We start from the raw sequence: 18,977 nt of genomic DNA, 5'->3' as shown, positions 1-18,977 counted from the left end.
CTTATAGTCCGAAAAATACGGATTTTCTGCATCTTATTCAAACAAGACCAAGAGTGGATCTACAATGAGAAAGTAAATAAAAAAGGAAATCAATCCATGGCCACTTTTATTTTTTTATTCTAGCTCTGCTTTTGCCTGTACATCACATTAAAATCACATCTATAGTATACCATAGTTCCATAACATTAAACAATGACCTAATTAACAAGACATGCATTTGTACTTTCATCCATATATTAACTTTTAAGATAAGCATTTAAAACAAGTGTAACATGCCTTTTTTCTTTGTATACAGTATTTAAATACTAAATTCACATTTAGCATAACAAATTGGCTGACAAATAATAAACGAAGGCAATTTTGTTTCCCTTAGCATTAAATTACGTGCAGAACGTGCATTTGATTAAACATGAATATGCATTCAAAATGGGATCAAATTAAGAGAGATTTATACTTTTAGCCATGGATGAACATCTAGTATAGAAGCATGGTGCTATATTCCTCCAAAAATAGAAACATTAAGCACATCTTAATGTATGCACTGTAGTCATTAGGGTTACTTATTTAAGATCAAAGATTTTAAGAATCTGCTGAATGTCAATTTTGTTAAAAATGCAACAGCTACTATATGGCTGAAAAGAGGAACAGAACACTACAACTTTTATAACTATATTATTTATATAAGACTGTATTTATCTCTAAATGTTATATATGTGTATGTAAACACTGTGTGCACAATTAGGCAATTTGTATTTGTATTATCAGCCCTTCTTTTCAAAAACAGTCATAAGCCTTAAACCATGCTATCAACTTTTTGGGCAGCACCAATCAGTCTCTCAGAGTATGTTTAAGAAGGGCCCACATGTTTTTAATAGGGTTTAGGTCAGGTGAGAAAGGGGCCTTGTTATTATACTTTCATCTTAGCCGCTACTGGCAGAAAAGAAGTAGAGTACTTGAATGCATGTGATGGAGCATTGTCCTGCATTAAACAATCATGGTTTTCTTGAAAGGTACAGACTTTTGCCTGTACCACTACAAGAAAAAAATTATCTTGTAAACCTGGCAGTAGGTTTGGAAGTTGAATTTGAGCTTATTTTCAACATAAAAAAGTCCAAGTAGCTCATCCCTCTCTTGTTTTCCTTGTCTAATTTCTCATGTTCTGATATCTGCTCCTTTCTCTTGGCACTGTGCAGGTACCATCTCATGCTACCAGTAGTGATAAGTAGTCTAGAATAAATTGCAAAAGTAGAAAAGAATGAGGAAAGATTTGTAGAGGGTACTTGTCTGTGTCCAGTACCTGCAAAATAATTTAACCTGCAAAATAATTTACTTTTTGAGTGTTCCCTTTTTGTGGCCTTACCAGTTCACCTAGTGTGACTTTCATTTGCGCCAAAGCAGGTGAAATTAATTCAGAATCGCTTTTTCGTTGTAACCTAAGTTTTACTGACTTGAGGGTCACTGTGATGCCTACATGTTCTTTTATTTTTTTGACCAATGTGTATGTAATGTATGTAATGTTAAGGCTCCACTGCGGGAGCTAGAGTCTCTAAGCTATTATGTGTAGCACAGAATGGAGGAGTTGGTGCAATATCGGACATCAGAGCTGGATAGAAATTGGGAACTAGAACAGCAAGAAATAATAGACCTGAATATACTTGACAGCACCTGGAATAGTTCGAATCAACAGAGCTGTAAATTCTCAATGACATGGGACTCATGGTAACGCTCATGTTTTCTTCCAGATTCATCAAAGTAGATTACTGTACCTGAGTCCCTAGCAGTCCAATTTCTGTACTTCCTATAAAGCTATTTTCTATGATGAAGCCCTCATCAGATAATAATAATAATCTTTATTTATATAGCGCCAATATATTCCGCAGCGCTTTACAGTTAACAGTTTCAAACACAACAGTCGTAAGTAACAACGTTAACAATACAATAATTACAGCACAATAAGACGACCCTGCTCGTGAGAGCTTACAAGCTACAATGAGGTGGGGGAGATACAAAGCACAGGTGTGAATTTACAATGGTGTATTTACAATGATGGTCCAGCCATCTTCAGGGGGTGGGGAATAGATGGTGATAGTGAATGGGCTACACACAAACATAAAATGACTTTGATAAGTGAACGTGGTAGGTCGCTATAAACAAATGTGTTTTGAGCGAGCGCCTAAAACTATGCAAATTGTGGATGGTCCTAATATCTTGGGGTAGAGTATTCCAGAAGATTGGTGCAGCAGGGGAGAAGTCTTGTAGTCGGGAGTGGGAGGTATGGATTAGTGCAGAGGTTAATCGAAAGTCATTTGCAGAGCGCAGTGGTCTGTTAGGCCGATAGACAGAAATAAGGGAGGAGATGTAAGGGGGTGCCGCACTGTGGAGAGCTTTGTGGGTGAGAACAAGTACTTTGAATTGTATCCTGCAATGAATGGGCATCCAGTGTAACGACTGGCAAAGAGCGGATGCGTCCGAGTAATGATTAGCCAGATGGACGACCCTGGCTGCTGCATTAAGGATGGACTGGAGAGGGGAAAGTCAAGAGAGGGGGAGGCCAATTAATAGAGCGTCACAGTAGTCCAGGTGGGAGTAGATCAGGGCGACAGTGAGGATTTTTGTTGTTTCCATGGTGAGAAAAGGGCGGATTCTAGCGATGTTCTTTAGGTGTAAGCGGCACGAGCGGGCAAGAGATTGTATATGGGAGGTGAAGAAGAGATCGGAGCCAAACATAACACCCAGACAGCGCGCCTGCTGCCGGGGTGTTATTATGTTGCAACCCACGGAGAGGGAAATGTCAGATTTAGGGAGGTGACAGATGTCTTGAAACTTCTAGCAACCCATTAGCCTCCAGTGCTGTTGTTTTCCAGAACTGTAACCTCCCTAAAGTACTCAGAAGTACTAGATGTGCAGTGCCCAGAGGCATTGCCAAGGCAAGGGAGGCTGAAACCCGACCACCACCGAACAGGGCATATAAGTTGAAAGATCAAGACTGACAAGACAAGAAATATCTGAAGACATATTTTTCAAAGGTTTTATGGACTAATGAGAAATAGAGTTACTCTTGTCGGACCAAATGGATGGGCCTGTGGCGGGATTAGTAACTGGCAAAGAACTCCACTTCGACTCAGATTCCAAAAAGGTGGGGTACTCATATGGGTAGATATTATTAGGGTTGTAGAAGGTCATCAACCCAAAAGCGTGACTGGTATGTGTTCCTTTGTGCAAGAAGGAACAGGAAGAGCACTGCCAGAGGCCTACAAAATGGGTTACTGGTGTATGTTTCTGACCAAACTGTGAGATACAGACTACATGAGGGTAGCTTGACGACTCGATGTCCGCAGTGGGACCTGAGCTCAAAGCCCAATTCTGTGCTGTCTGATTGACATTTGCCAGAGAATGCCAGAATTGGCATGTCCACAATTGTTGCTCCGGTTCTATTTACAAATGAGAGCAGGTTTACACTGAACACATGTGACAAATATGAAACAATCTGGCGATGGCATGGTGAATGCTGTGCTGCTTGAAATATCATATAGAATGATTGATTTGACTATGAGTCAGTGATGGCCTGTGTAGGCATATCCTTCGAGGGTTGGATAAACCTCCATATGATAGCCAGCAGTACCCTGACTGTTGTTGATTACCAAGAAGAAAGTCTCAGAGACATTGTCACACCTTAAACTACTGAAGTAGCCCCTGGATTACTTTGACATACACAATGTGTAGGTAGTTCTATGATGACAAAGACATTGATGCCATTGACTTGCCCTCACGTTTCCCATATCTGAATCCAAATGTAAACCTCTGAACCATTATTTATCAGTGAATCTGATGCGATTAATTTGTTCTTCAGACTGTCCAAGAGCTCACTGAAGCCAGATCTAGGTCTGGAAGGACAACATCAGAAGTGTCATCAGGATCATAGCCAGGCATTGATGAATCCATGCATGCATTGATGATATGCACACATACATGTGGACACTACAGCATACACACAGTTCAATCAAATTATTAGTTGCCATGTTGAAATTCATGCTAATTGGATGCGCTTGTCATTTATTTTTTTTACTTGGATTTTTGGGGTGTTTTGGAATCCAGCCCTTAATTGGTTAACGTCTTTGGTATCCATTGACAACAAGTAACACAGTTTCTATCAATAAACATTTACAACTTGGAACTTTCATTCATTAAAATCCAATGCTTGGTTTGTTGAAATATACTTGTTTTGGAAAAATACATGAAAATAGATTTTGGAAAATACACAAAAGTTCAGTATCTAACTTTGGAGATTTAACAAGAGAAAGCGAATTATTATGTACTATATGTACAGGTGCTTCTCACAAAATTAGAATATCAAAAAGTTAACTTATTTCAGTTCTTCAATAATAAAAGTGAAACGAATATATTATATAGAGCCATTGGAAACAGAGTGATCTATTTCAAGTGTCTATTTCTGTTAATGTTGATGTTTATGGCTTACAGCCAATGAAAACCCAAAAGTCATTATCTCCGTAAATTAGAATAATTAAATAAAAACACTTGTTGTTTCAGTAGGCTCCACAATCATGGGGATGACTGCTGACTTGACAGATGTCCAGAAGGCAGTCATTGACACAATCCACAAGGAGGCTAAGCCACAAGAAGTCATTGCTAAAGAATCTGGCTGTTCACAGAGTGCTGTATCCAAGCATATTAATGGAAAGTTGAGTGGAAGGAAAAAGTGTGGTAGAAAAAGGTGCACAAGCAATCGGGATAACCACAGTCTTGAAAGGATTGTTAAAAAAAAGGCCATTCAATTTTTTTTTCGGAGATGCACAATTAGTGGACTGCTGTTGGAGTCATTGCTTCAAGAGCCACCACACACAGATGTATTCAGGTCATGGGCTATAAGTGTCGCATTCCTTGTGTCAAGCCACTCATGACCAATAGACAACGCCAGAAGCAACTTATATGGGCCAAGGAGAAAAAGAACTGGACTGTTGCTCAGTGGTCCAAAATGTTGTTTTAAGATGAAAGTAAATTTTTCATTTAATTTGGAAATCAGAGTCTGGAGTGAGAGTATAGAGTCACACAATCCAAGCTGCTTGAGTTCTAGTGTGAAGTTTCCACAATCAGTGATGGTTTGGTGAGCCATGTCATCTGCTGGTGTAGGTCCACTGTGCTTTATCATACCAAAATCGTCTACCAGGAAATTTTAGAGCACGTCATGCTTCCCTCTGCCGACATGCTTTTTGGATATGGAAATTTCATTCTCCATCAGGACTTGGCAACTGTCCACACTGCCAAAATTACCAATACATGGTTTAATAACAACAGTATCACTGCGCTTGATTGGCCGGCAAACTCGCCTGACCTTAACCTCATAGAGATTCTATGGGGTATTGTCAAGAGGAAGATGAGAGACATCAGACCCAACAATGTGGATGAGCTGAAGGCTGCTATCAAAGCAACCTGAGCTTCCATAACACCTCAGAAATGCCAAAGGCTGATCACTTCCATGCCACGCCGCATTGATGCAGTAACTGATGCAAAAAGAGCCCTGGCCATGTATTGAGTGCATTTACTGAACATACATTTCAGTAGGCCAACATTTCTCATTTTAAATTCATTTTTCAAGCTGGTGTTATAAAGTATTCTTATTTACTGAGATAATGACTTTTGGGTTTTCATTGTATGTAAGCCATAATCATGAACATTAACAGAAATAAACACTTGAAATATATCACTCTGTTTGTAGTGACTCTATATAATATATGAGATTCACTTTTTGTATTGAAGAACTGAAATCAATTTTTTTATGATATTCTAATTTTGTGAGAAGCACCTGTATGTTTCTGTCACGCCCGCACATACTTACCCGGCTTCTCCCATCCCTCGGCGCGCTCACGATCCTGTCCCGCGCCGCTCTGCCTCCTCCTTCGCCGGCTCTCGGCGTCTGGTCTTTTCGCGCATGCGCGGTCGCGTCTCCCCCGTCGCTGAGCCTTCTGGGAGGTCGCGACCCGGTGGCTCCGCCCCAACATGGCGGCGCCCATCGGGTATTTCTTCCCGGCGTCTTCCTAGGTAAGACGCCTTTGCTTTGTAGGTGCACTGTCTGCCGTCAGTGTCCCTATGCCCTAGGCTCCCCTGTACCAGTGTCTTTTCTCAGCCCAGTCCTTGCTTTGCCTCTGTATCCTGCCAGTCCGTGTTCCTGTTGTATTCTGCCAGTCCGTGTTCCTGCTGTATCCTGCCAGTCCGTGTTCCTGCTGTATCCTCCCAGTCCGTGTTCCTGCTGTATTCTGCCAGTCCGTGTTCCTGCTGTATCCTGCCTGTCCGTGTTCCTGCTGTATTCTGCCAGTCCGTGTTCCTGCTGTATCCTGCCAGTCCGTGTTCCTGCTGTGTCCTGCCAGCCCGTGTTCCTGCTGTATCCTGCCTGTCCGTGTTCCTGCTGTATCCCGCCAGTCCGTGTTCCTGTTGTATCCTGCCGGTCCGTGTTCCTGCTGAGTCCTGCCGTTCCGTGTTCCAGACATTCTTTCAGTTAAGTCTTGTTTTCCTATTATTCCCTGCCATCCTTATAGCCTGTGGTTTCCTTCTTTATTTTGGGTCGTCCCTTTGGCTCTAGCTGTTGTGTCTCCATTCCCCCGAGGTCCTGCTCCTAACACTCCCTGTATAGGGGATGATTCCATCTGGTCCGCTCGACCCCGGGGGCTCTAGAGTCACGACCCAGAGGGTCCACTCTCGGATTTCTGTCCGAATACTTACAGGAAGCAAAGGCCATGGACCCCGCTGGGGCCTCTGCTACGCAAAAAGAGCTACTCTTTTTGCGGGAGAATCAGTCCCGTATGATGTCCTTTATGAAGGCTATGGATTTTCGTTTGTCCACGCTCCAGTCCTCCGATCCTGGCAACGCCGCTCTACTCATTGGCTTACAGCAAGAGTTAGCTCAGCAGCGTGACACCCAGGCCCATATACTTAGTTATATGTCTTCTATTGACGATTGGCTGCTTTCCATCCAGACAGCCGCTTCTACGTCTGCTCCTGCTTCCCACCCTCCACCCCGCTTGGCTAAACCGCCTCGGTACAATGGGGATCCTAAGTCCTGCCGAGGATTTCTAAACCAATGCCGTCTTCACTTTGAGCTTCTGCCCCAGCATTACCCGACGGATCGGTCCAAAGTTGCGTTTTTGATTTCCCATCTAGAGGGTGACGCCTTGGCATGGGTTAATCCACTCTGGGAGCGAGACGATCCCCTAGTCTCCCGGTTGTCTGAATTTTTGGAGACTTTCCGTCTTGTCTTTGACGAACCTGGACGACTGGCCTCTACAACTGAAGCCCTATTCTCTCTCCATCAGGGATCGTTATCCGTAGGCCAGTACGCTATTCAGTTCCGCACCCTCTCCTCTGACTTGGGCTGGAACAATGAGGCGTTGGTGGGTGCTTTCTGGCGGGGTCTCTCTGGGCGCATAAAGGATGAGTTAGCTGGTCGGGACACCCCTACGGTTTTGGAGGAATTAATTTCCTTAGCGACCCGTATTGACCTTCGGTTCCAAGAACGCGCTCGCGAGCGGAGGTCTCTTCGTCCTTCTTCTGCCACCCGTAAGCCACTCAGTCCACAGCCTAGAACCTCCTCTCAGGCGTCCGCACCGGAACCTATGCAAGTGGACCGTCTTAAAATGTCCGAACAACGTCGTAAAGAGAGGCGCACTCAGGGGTTATGTTTTAACTGCGGAAGTGCTGCTCATTTATTGCGCTCTTGCCCTGAACGTCCGGAAAACTCCTCCGCCTAGGTCAGGTAAGAGAGGCCTCCCTAGGTGTGTGTGATTCCTCTCAACCCCTTACTTTGTCCGTTCTTTTGCATATTGCGGGCAAGGGCGTTTCTCTGGATGCGTATGTGGATTCGGGCGCTGCAGGGAATTTTATTAGGTTGGAAGAGGTTTTGAAATTCTCCGTTCCAGTCAGAACCTTAGAGGCTCCTGTGATTCTAGCATCTGTGGATGGTAAACCTTTACAGGAGACCATTACTCAAGTGACACTTGAGGGGGAACTTCAGGTTGGGGCTCTGCACAAGGAGAGAATTGCATTTTATGTTTTAGCGGGTCTGTCTCATCCTATGCTCTTAGGTCTTCCTTGGTTACGGAGCCACGAGCCCATTTTAGATTGGCGCAATGGTAATATCTTGCGCTGGGGTGAGCTTTGTCGGGAACGTTGTCTGCTGCCGGTGCGTCCTGTGGGATATTCCTCTAATTCTTCTCCTTCTTCTTCCTTTCCCGCCTTACCCTCTGTCTACAGCGCTTTTTCTGATGTCTTCAACAAGAAGGAGGCTGAGGAGCTTCCGCCTCACCGTCTCTATGATTGTCCCATAGATCTCGTGCCTGGAACTAACCCGCCCAGGGGCAGAATCTATCCTCTCTCGCCTGCTGAGACTCAAGCTATGTCTGAGTACATTTAAGAAAATCTTGCTAAAGGTTTCATCCGCAAGTCTTCTTCTCCGGCCGGAGCAGGGTTTTTTTTCGTGAAGAAGAAAGACGGTTCCCTCCGTCCCTGCATTGATTATCGAGGCCTAAACAACATCACGGTGAAGAACAAATATCCTCTGCCACTCATTCCGGAACTCTTCGACCGTCTTCGGGGTGCGCAAATCTTTACCAAATTAGATCTACGTGGCGCATACAATCTGGTTCGTATTCGTGCAGGCGATGAGTGGAAGACCGCCTTCAATACTCGTGACGGTCACTACGAATACTTGGTTATGCCGTTTGGTCTCTGCAACGCCCCCGCGGTTTTCCAGGAATTTGTGAACGATGTATTTCGGGACCTTCTCTACTCCTCAGTCGTGGTTTACCTTGACGACATCCTCATCTTCTCTCCGGATCTCTCCACTCACAGGCGAGATGTCCGCCGAGTCCTGCAAAGGCTAAGAGAGAATCATCTGTTCGCTAAGATTGAAAAGTGCGTCTTTGAACAGTCCTCTCTTCCCTTCCTTGGGTATATTGTCTCAAGATCTGGCTTAGAGATGGATCCAGAGAAGGTTTCTGCTGTCCTGAATTGGCCTCGTCCTCTTGGAACAAAAGCAATCCAACGTTTTCTTGGCTTTGCCAACTACTATAGACAATTTATTCCTCATTTTTCTTCCATGACCAAGCCTATCTCTGCCCTAGTTCGCAAGGGAGTCAATTCCAGCCTTTGGACCCCTGAGGCTGAAGAGTCTTTTTTGTCCCTTAAACAAAGTTTCGCTACGGCCCCTGTGCTTCATCGTCCTGATGCTAATAGACCGTTTGTCCTTGAGGTCGACGCATCTTCTATTGGAGCTGGAGCAGTACTTTTGCAAAGATCTTCGTCCGGACGTTTGGTGACCTGTGGTTTCTTTTCTAAAACTTTTTCCGCTCCTGAGCGTAACTACTCTATAGGGGATAAGGAGCTATTGGCTATCAAGCTAGCCTTGGAAGAATGGCGTTATCTTCTTGAAGGGTCTCTTCATCCATTCATCATTTACACTGACCACAAGAATCTGGCCTATATTCAGTCTGCCCAAAGACTAAATCCACGACAAGCCAGATGGTCTTTATTCTTCGGACGATTTGAGTTTGAACTTCATTTCCGACCTGGAAATAAGAATGTCAAAGCAGATGCTCTTTCGAGATCCTTTCAACCTCAGGACATGGAGGATTCTCCGGCTCACATCATTGATCCTGCGAGGATCGTCACTCTTGCTCCTCTAAGAGTGATTCCTACTCCTCCTGGCAAGACTCTTGTGGCTAATCAAGACAAGGAGAGAGTTTTACGTTGGGGTCACTCCTCCAAAATTGCAGGACATGTAGGAGTCAAGAAGACACTGTCTCTTATCTCTCGGCACTACTGGTGGCCATCTCTCCGTCAAGACGTCACCAAATTCATCGCTTCTTGTCCTTCTTGTGCTAAAAATAAAGTCCCTAGGCAGCTTCCCTCCGGTCTCCTGCATCCTCTGCCTGTGCCTTCCGTTCCATGGAGTCATATCGCTATGGACTTCATCACTGATCTACCTTCTTCCTTGAATTGCTCTGTCATCTTGGTTGTTGTAGATCGGTTCTCTAAAATGGCTCACTTCATCGCTTTGCCTGGTCTGCCTTCCGCTCCTGAGTTGGCAAAGATCTTTTTACACCAAGTCTTCCGTCTTCATGGTTTTCCACATCATATTGTCTCAGACCGTGGAGTACAATTTACCTCACGTTTTTGGAGAGCTCTCTGCAGTCTATTAAAGGTTAACTTGGACTTCTCTTCCGCCTATCACCCTCAGTCCAACGGACAAGTGGAGCGAGTTAATCAAGTTCTGACTACATATCTGCGACACTTCACCAATGCACACCAAGATGACTGGGTCTCTCTTCTCCCTTGGGCTGAATTCTCTTACAACAATCTTCCCAGCGAGTCTTCCTCCAAATCTCCCTTTTTCGTAGTCTATGGTCAACATCCGAACATTCCTCTTCCTGTTTCTCTTTCCTCGGGGGTACCGGCAGCGGATTTCTTGTCCCGGGAATTCTCTACGATTTGGAATGAGACCAAAGTGGCTCTTGAGAAAGCTAGCCTTAATATGAAAAGGTTTGCTGACAAGAAGCGTTTGGATGCTCCGCCATATTCTCCGGGTGATAAAGTTTGGCTCTCCTCTCGCTATATCAAGCTTAAAATTCCCTCTTACAAACGGGGTCCTCGCTACATTGGTCCTTTTCCTATCTTGAGTCGCATTAATGATGTCTCTTATAAGTTGAAGCTACCTGCCTCTTTGCGCATCCCCAATGCCTTCCATGTGTCTCTTCTTAAACCCGCAGTCTTTAATTGTTTTCACTCCGCTACCTCTTCCTCTCCTCAGCTCTGTACTTCTGATGGAATCTTTAATGTTAAAGATATTCTTGCCAAAAAAGTAGTTAGGGGTAAAACTTATTTTTTGATTGATTGGGAGGGATTTGGCCCTGAGGAGAGGTCCTGGGAGCCCCGAGAGAACATCAACGCTCCCCTTATCATGAAAAGATTCCTTTCTAGCCTTAAAAGGAGGGGGACTAAGGAGGGGGGTACTGTCACGCCCGCACATACTTACCCGGCTTCTCCCATCCCTCGGCGCGCTCACGATCCTGTCCCGCGCCGCTCTGCCTCCTCCTTCGCCGGCTCTCGGCGTCTGGTCTTTTCGCGCATGCGCGGTCGCGTCTCCCCCGTCGCTGAGCCTTCTGGGAGGTCGCGACCCGGTGGCTCCGCCCCAACATGGCGGCGCCCATCGGGTATTTCTTCCCGGCGTCTTCCTAGGTAAGACGCCTTTGCTTTGTAGGTGCACTGTCTGCCGTCAGTGTCCCTATGCCCTAGGCTCCCCTGTACCAGTGTCTTTTCTCAGCCCAGTCCTTGCTTTGTCTCTGTATCCTGCCAGTCCGTGTTCCTGTTGTATTCTGCCAGTCCGTGTTCCTGCTGTATCCTGCCAGTCCGTGTTCCTGCTGTATCCTCCCAGTCCGTGTTCCTGCTGTATTCTGCCAGTCCGTGTTCCTGCTGTATCCTGCCTGTCCGTGTTCCTGCTGTATTCTGCCAGTCCGTGTTCCTGCTGTATCCTGCCAGTCCGTGTTCCTGCTGTGTCCGGCCAGCCCGTGTTCCTGCTGTATCCTGCCTGTCCGTGTTCCTGCTGTATCCCGCCAGTCCGTGTTCCTGTTGTATCCTGCCGAGTCCTGAGTCTGAGTTCCAGACATTCTTTCAGTTAAGTCTTGTTTTCCTATTATTCCCTGCCATCCTTATAGCCTGTGGTTTCCTTCTTTATTTTGGGTCGTCCCTTTGGCTCTAGCTGTTGTGTCTCCATTCCCCCGAGGTCCTGCTCCTAACACTCCCTGTATAGGGGGTGATTCCATCTGGTCCGCTCGACCCCGGGGGCTCTAGAGTCACGACCCAGAGGGTCCACTCTCGGATTTCTGTCCGAATACTTACAGTTTCATTGGTATACCAGGGGTGCCACCATTATTTATCAAACTTGTTTTTTTGTCATGTGCTTTTTCATGCTTCGTAGTGTATTTGTATGTATTTGGAAAATTGCTTGGACTGAATAAGGCTTAATTTCACTGTGGGTCCCCTACCAACAACTGAGAAATGATTGCAGGGAATTCTTACTGGATGAGCCACTACATTATTCGCAGTTGTGTTCTTACTAAAAGCATACTAGCTCATCTATTGAAGCAGACAACCTCTTCAATATTTAAAAATCTGTCAACGGGAATTCACTCTTCATACTATTGAAATATGCATGTAGCTCATTCATAGACAAGTCCAGCAATACCTTTAAATGGCCAGTCCATTCCTCCATTACTGAGAAATCAGCATTTAATTTATGTAAATCAGGCTGTATATCTGAGGCCTGTGTCATCCAGCTCTGTTTCCCGCCTAGTGCCACCCTTTCCTGCTTCGTTGGACAGCCTCTCTGCTTTGTGACTTCAGACAAACGAGACACACATATCGTTTGGGGAGTGAAATCCTGCTGAAAAAGTACACAGATACCCAAAACTACTGTTTGTGTACACAGCAGGGATTTGAAGGAGGGAGCACCATTTGACTTTTTGATTGCAAAACTTGCTGGAATAGTTAGCGGATGCCATGTAGCATTTGGAGAGCCCCTGATATGCCTAAGCGGTAGAAACTCCACAGAAGTGACACCATTTTGGAAACAAGATTACTCAGGGAACTTATCTGGATGTATCATAAGCACCTTGACCCCCAGGTGATTCATAGAAGTTTATATTGATTCATAGAAGTTTATAACATAGAGCCGTGAGAATAAAAAAAAATCATGTTTTCCCCAGAGAAAATTTCTTTTAGGCTATGTGCACACGTTGCTGTTTTTTTGCGTTTTTTCCCGATAAAAACGCTATAAAACCGCAAAAAAACGCATCCAATAAGCATCCCATCATTTAGAATGAATTCCGCATGTTTTGTGCACATGATGCGTTTTTTCCGCAAAAAAAACGCATCGCAGTAAAAAACTCAGCATGTTCATTAATTTTGCGTTTTTTTTGTGGATTTCCCACTACAAAATGCATTGGGAAATGTCTGGAAAAAAACGCATCAAAAACGCACCAAAACGCGTCAAAACCGTGGCAAAAACGCATGCGGATTTCTTGCAGAAAATGTCCGGTTTTTCTCAGGAATTTTCTGCGAGAAATCCTGAACGTGTGCACATAGCCTTAGCCACACATTTCTTATTTTGACAACGTTAATCGGAGAAAATGGACCCCAAAATTTGTTGTGCAATTTCTCTCGAGTACGCCAATACCCCATATGTGGTTGAAAACTACTTTTAAGGCACAGTGCAAAGCTCAGAAGGGAAGAAGCGCCATACTGGAGTTCAGATTTTGCTGGACTAGTTTGAGGGTGCCATGTAACATTGGCAAAGCCCCTTGACATGCCATAACAGCAGAACCCCATAAGAGACCCCATTTTACAAACTAAACCTCTCAATGAATTCATCTAGGAGTGCAATAACATTTTCATCACCAAAATGTTGTGTTATCCCCAGATTATACATTTTCGCACTGGGAAATGGGTAAAAATGGCACCAAAATTTGTTCCACAATTTCTCCTGAAGGCAGAAATACCCCATATGTGGCATTGCAGTACTGCTTAGCCATATGGTGAGACTCGGGAGAGATAGAGTGCTATTTGCTTCCAGGAGCAAAAATTTTTCTAGAATAGTTTGCGGACTCTATATACAGAGCCCCTGAGTGCTAGAAGAGCAGAATCACCCCCCAAGAGACCCCATTTTGGAAATTATACGCCTTTTGGAATTTAACTGCAGGTGAAATAATGATTTTGACTCCATGGGTGTTTTTTAGAAACAAGCAGCAGTGGATATTGCTGAGTGAAAATTGCAAACTGCTGTTGTAGTGGCCAGTACATTGTGCCCAGCACATGCACCTGTAAATTGTGTGGGCTCTCATCGCTACAGAAATGCCAAACATATGGACAATAACTGCTGTTTAGGCACACTGTGGTGCTCAGAAGGGAGGGGGCATTTGGATTTGGGAGCACAGAATTTGCAGAATTTGTTTTTTTAGGGGGCTGAGGAGCCATTTAGCTGTTCCAGAGCCTTTGTACTACAAGTAATGTGGAATACCCCTCTATTTCCGTTAACAGATGATGGACCTTAGTGGGGACTTGCTTTTTTTTTGTAGATTCAGATTAAGCTTTCATTGGAAACATTTTACATAACATTTGGGATCACATTTATCCGGCGCTCTACGCTGAGCACTAACATCGGAGTTTATATTTAAATCTCTGAGTAACGTGATTCAGATTAAAACCCCCGAGGGAGCAACTCATTATAATGAGCCAGCAGAGTTACTCTGGACTCCATCTGATTTCGGTTCAGCATTGTTCTTTTTTTTAGAAGTGTAGAAAACTGTGGCAGACCACACTTTTATGCATGCCTAAAAAGACAGACGCCACAGATAACCACAATGCCTCCATCTGCCTCTTTATAGGGAATCTTCTGCCAGGGGTTCCGTCTGAATCATGAATTTTAGAGATTTACACAAAAACCCCAATGTTAGCGCTCAGGGCAGAGCGCTGGATAAATGTGAGCCCAGTTTTACTGCAATCTTTGGGAGGCAGAATGAACAAATCAACAGCAGGTGAAGTATTGATTTTATTTATTTTTTATACCATTCTTCATGCGACACAAATGATTAGATGGCTTTATTCTTCGGGTCTTTGCGATTACAGTGATAGCAGATTTATATTGTTTTTTTTCTGCTTGGCTGTGGTCACACACTAAAAAATGCTTATTTTTGCAAAAGTAGACATATTTTGAGACCTTTAATTTTTCCATATTTCAGCTGAGTCATGTGAGTCATCGCTTTATATTCTGATTTTTGGGAGTCAGAATGAACAAAAACCAGCAATTCAGTAATTGTTTTTTTGTTTGTTTTTTTATGCGATTCCGCATGTAGTAAAATTGATAAGGAAGCTTTGTTCTTTGGGTAATAATAATAATAATAATAAATTTATATAGCACCAACATATTCCGCAGCGCTTTACAAATTATAGAGGGGATTTGTACAGACAATAGACATTACAGCATAACAATAATCACAGTTCAAAATAGATACAAAGAGGAATGAGGGTCCTGCTCGCAAGCTTACAAAATATGAGGAAAAAGGGAAGACACGAGAGGTGGATAGTAACAACTCTCATATGGACATAAACAGACAAAACACAAAACTAATTGGTGATGTAGGTTCTTTGAACCGTGTTCGCAGCCTTTATCCAGAGATATGGGGAGATCCAAAAGAGATTGCAAATGCAAAACAGAGTGTAAGAATAAAATTTCTCACCTTGCTGCAGCTGGGGTTTTGCATATCCAATCTTCCAGGAAGCTCCCACATAAGGATTCCGAATAGGCTAGTTACCATGGCCCCCATTTGGGCGCCAAAACTGTTGTAGCTGTTTGCATTATGACCCAATGTCAGACATGCCAGATCACCAGTGAGGCCAAATCAGGAGGTTACGCCCGTCATTTACAAGCGTGCTTGGAGAAAAAGGACACCGCACACACGTTCTGTGAGCAAAGTCACTTTTATCTGATGTAATGCTGCAAAGGCAGTATTTTATACCATTTACAAAAAATGTGACTCTCAATGTAATTCATGTAGCCCTCCCCTGTTACCCCGAGTCATACTGACCTTTATTTCTCACGTACCCAGAACACGCTGTTTGCTGACTATTGAAAACATATAAGATAAGAAGTATAAAATCCTTGAAGAGGAGACTAACAGACTACAGTGTCATAAGAATACATTCTAGCAATTAAAGGCAAAAGACAATTAAAGGCAAAACATTAACCCTTCTACATCATTTTCGTTGTTCAAACCAGCCATAGTGTAATGATTAGGTGTTCATGTAATGCTGCATGAACCAGTTAGCAGCCTAAATATGTAACAGTACAGACACAGAGGGCTATTAACTGCATAAAGTGTATGAGAACATGATGTGAGGAACCTGATTATGGTTTAGGTTTTTTGAATGGGACACACAGTTATAGTTAGGTTAATGCGTTGAGGTGGTACGCCAGTCTGAACAAATGCGTTTTTAGGGCACGCTTAAAACTGTGGGGATTGGGAATCAATCGCATTAATCTGGGCAGTGCATTCCAAAGAGTTGGCGAAGCACGTGAAAAGTCTTGGAGACAGGAGTGGGAGGTTCTGATGAGATGCTAACCTCAGGTCATTAGCAGAACGGAGAGCAGGGGTAGGGTGGTAGACAGAGACCAGGGAGGAGATGTAGGGTGGTGCTGAGCCATAGTAAGTACAATTACAGAAATACCACATCATTTTTTTATGTTTTGGCGCTTTTACACAATGAAAACCATCTTATAGAAAAATTATTACTTTTGCATCGCTTTATTCTAAGAGCTATACATTTTTAATTTTCTGGCTGATGGAGCTGTATTAGCAGCTTGTTTTCCGTGGGACAAGATGATGTTTTCAGAGATACTATATTTATCTACATTTGTCTTTTTTGATCGCATTTTATTCCACTTTTTGTTCCATAGTATGATGATAAAGCATCGCTTTTACCTAGTTTTTTTATGGTGTTCACTAAAGGGGTTAACTAGTGGGTCAGTTTTATAAGTCGGATTGTTCCGGATGCGGCTAAACAAAATATGTGTTGTTGTTTTTTTGCTTTTTGTTTCATAAATATATTTATTTCTGGGTACAATTTTTTTTATTATTTTTACAGATTTTTTTTAAAAATAGTTTTTCATTTTTTTTTTACCTTGTCCCACTATGGGACTTTTTGAAGTCTGATCATTTGTAATGTATAGCATTACAAACTGTCAGCGCTGCACTGACAGAGAAACTTGCTACTTCATGCTCTGATCATGATCTAGCATATTTGGTAGCTCTGGTGGCCCAGATGTAGTCATGACGACATCGGGTCACCATGGCAACAATCAGACTCTTGCGATGACATCGCGGGTGCGCCGTTGGAGAGCAGAGCTCACTCGCTTTGCATACATAGTAACATAGTAACGTAGTTTTTAAGGTTGAAGGAAGACTATAAGTCCATCTAGCTCAACCCATAGCCTAACCTAACATGCCCTAACATGTTGATCCAGATGAAGGAAAAAAAAAACCCATGTGGCAAAGAGTAAGCTCCACATTGGGGAAAAAAACTCCTTCCCGACTCCACATACGGCAATCAGACTAGTTCCCTGGATCAACGCCCTATCAAGGAATCTAGTATATATACCGTGGAACATTATACTTTTCAAGAAAGGCATCCAGTCCCCTCTTAAATTTAAGTAAAGAATCACTCATTACAACATCCATAATCTCACTGCTCTTACAGTAAAGAATCCGCGTCTGTTGTTATGCTTAAACCTTCTTTCCTCCAGACGTAGAGGATGCCCTTTTGTTCCTGTCTCAGGTCTATGATTAAAAAGATCATCAGAAAGGTCTTTGTACTGTCCCCTCATATATTTATACATTAACATAAGATCACCCCTTAGCCTTCATTTTTCAAACTAAATAGCCCCAAGTGTAATAACCTATCTTGGTATTGCAGACCCCCAAGTCCTCTAATAACCTTGGTCGCTCTTCTCTGCACCCGCTCCAGTTCAGCTATGTCTTTCTTATACACCGGAGACTAGAACTGTACACAGTAGTCTAAGTGTGGTCGAACTAGTGACTTGAATAGAGGTAAAATTATGTTCTCCTCATGAGCATCTATGCCTCTTTTAATGAATCCCATTATTTTATTTGCCTTTGTAGCAGCTGCCTGACACTGGCCACTAAATGTGAGTTTGTCATCCACCCATACTCCCAGGTCTTTTTCATTGACGGTTTTGCCCAGAGTTTTAGAATTAAGCACATAGTTATACATCTTATTACTTCTACCCAAGTGTATGACCTTACATTTATCTCCATTAAAGCTCATTTGCCATTTATCAGCCCAAGCTTCTAGTTTACATAAATCATCCTGTAATATAAAATTGTCCTCCTCTGTATTGATTACCCTGCAGAGTTTAGTGTCATCTGCAAATATTTAAATTCTACTCTGAATGCCCCCTACAAGGTCATTAATAAATATGTCAAAAAGAAGAGGGCCCAATACTGACCCCTGTGGTACCCCAATGCTAACCACGACCCAATCCGAATGTGCTCCATTAATAACCACCCTTTGTTTCCTATCCCTGAGCCAGCTCTTAACCCACTTACACATATTTTCCCCTATCCCCATTATTCTCATTTTATGTATCAACCTTTTGTGTGGCACCGTATCAAAAGCTTTTGAAAAGTCCATATACACTTCGTCCACTGGGTTCCCTTGGTCCAGTCCGTAACTTACCTCTTCATAGAAATTGATGAGATTAGTCTGACAGGAACGGTCCCTAGTAAACCCATGTTGGTATTGGGTCATGAAGTTATTCCTCTTCAGATACTCAAGTATAACATCCCTTAGAATGCCCTCCAGGATTTTACCCACAGTAGAGGTTAAGCTTACTGGCCTATAATTTCCGAGGTCAGTTTTTGTCCCCTTTTTGAATATTGGCACCACATTTGCTATACGCCAGTCCTGTGGTACAGACCCTTTTATTGTGGAGTCTTTAAAGATTAAAAATAATGGTCAATCAATGACTGTACTTAATTCCTGCAGTACTCGGGGGTGTATCCCATCTGGGCCCGGAGATTTGTCAATTTTAGTGATTTTTAGACGCCGCCGTACTTCCTGCTGGGTTAAGCAGGTGACATTTATTGGGGAATTTTTATCACTAGTCATTGTGTCCGTCATGGGATTTTCTTGTGTAAATACTGATGAAAAAAAGTAATTTAGCATCTTGGCTTTTTCCTCATCCTCATCCACCATTTCACCCAGATCATATTGTCTGCCATGGGATTTTCTTGTGTATATACTGATGAAAAAAAGTAATTTAGTATATTGGCTTTTTGCTCATCCACCATTTAATCCAGACTATTTTTAAGGGGGCCAACACTATCGTTTTCCTTACT

Source organism: Ranitomeya imitator, chromosome 2 (assembly GCF_032444005.1).
Source record: "Ranitomeya imitator isolate aRanImi1 chromosome 2, aRanImi1.pri, whole genome shotgun sequence".
NCBI classification, from domain to species: domain Eukaryota; kingdom Metazoa; phylum Chordata; class Amphibia; order Anura; family Dendrobatidae; genus Ranitomeya; species Ranitomeya imitator.
This window is presented reverse-complemented; position numbering follows the sequence as displayed.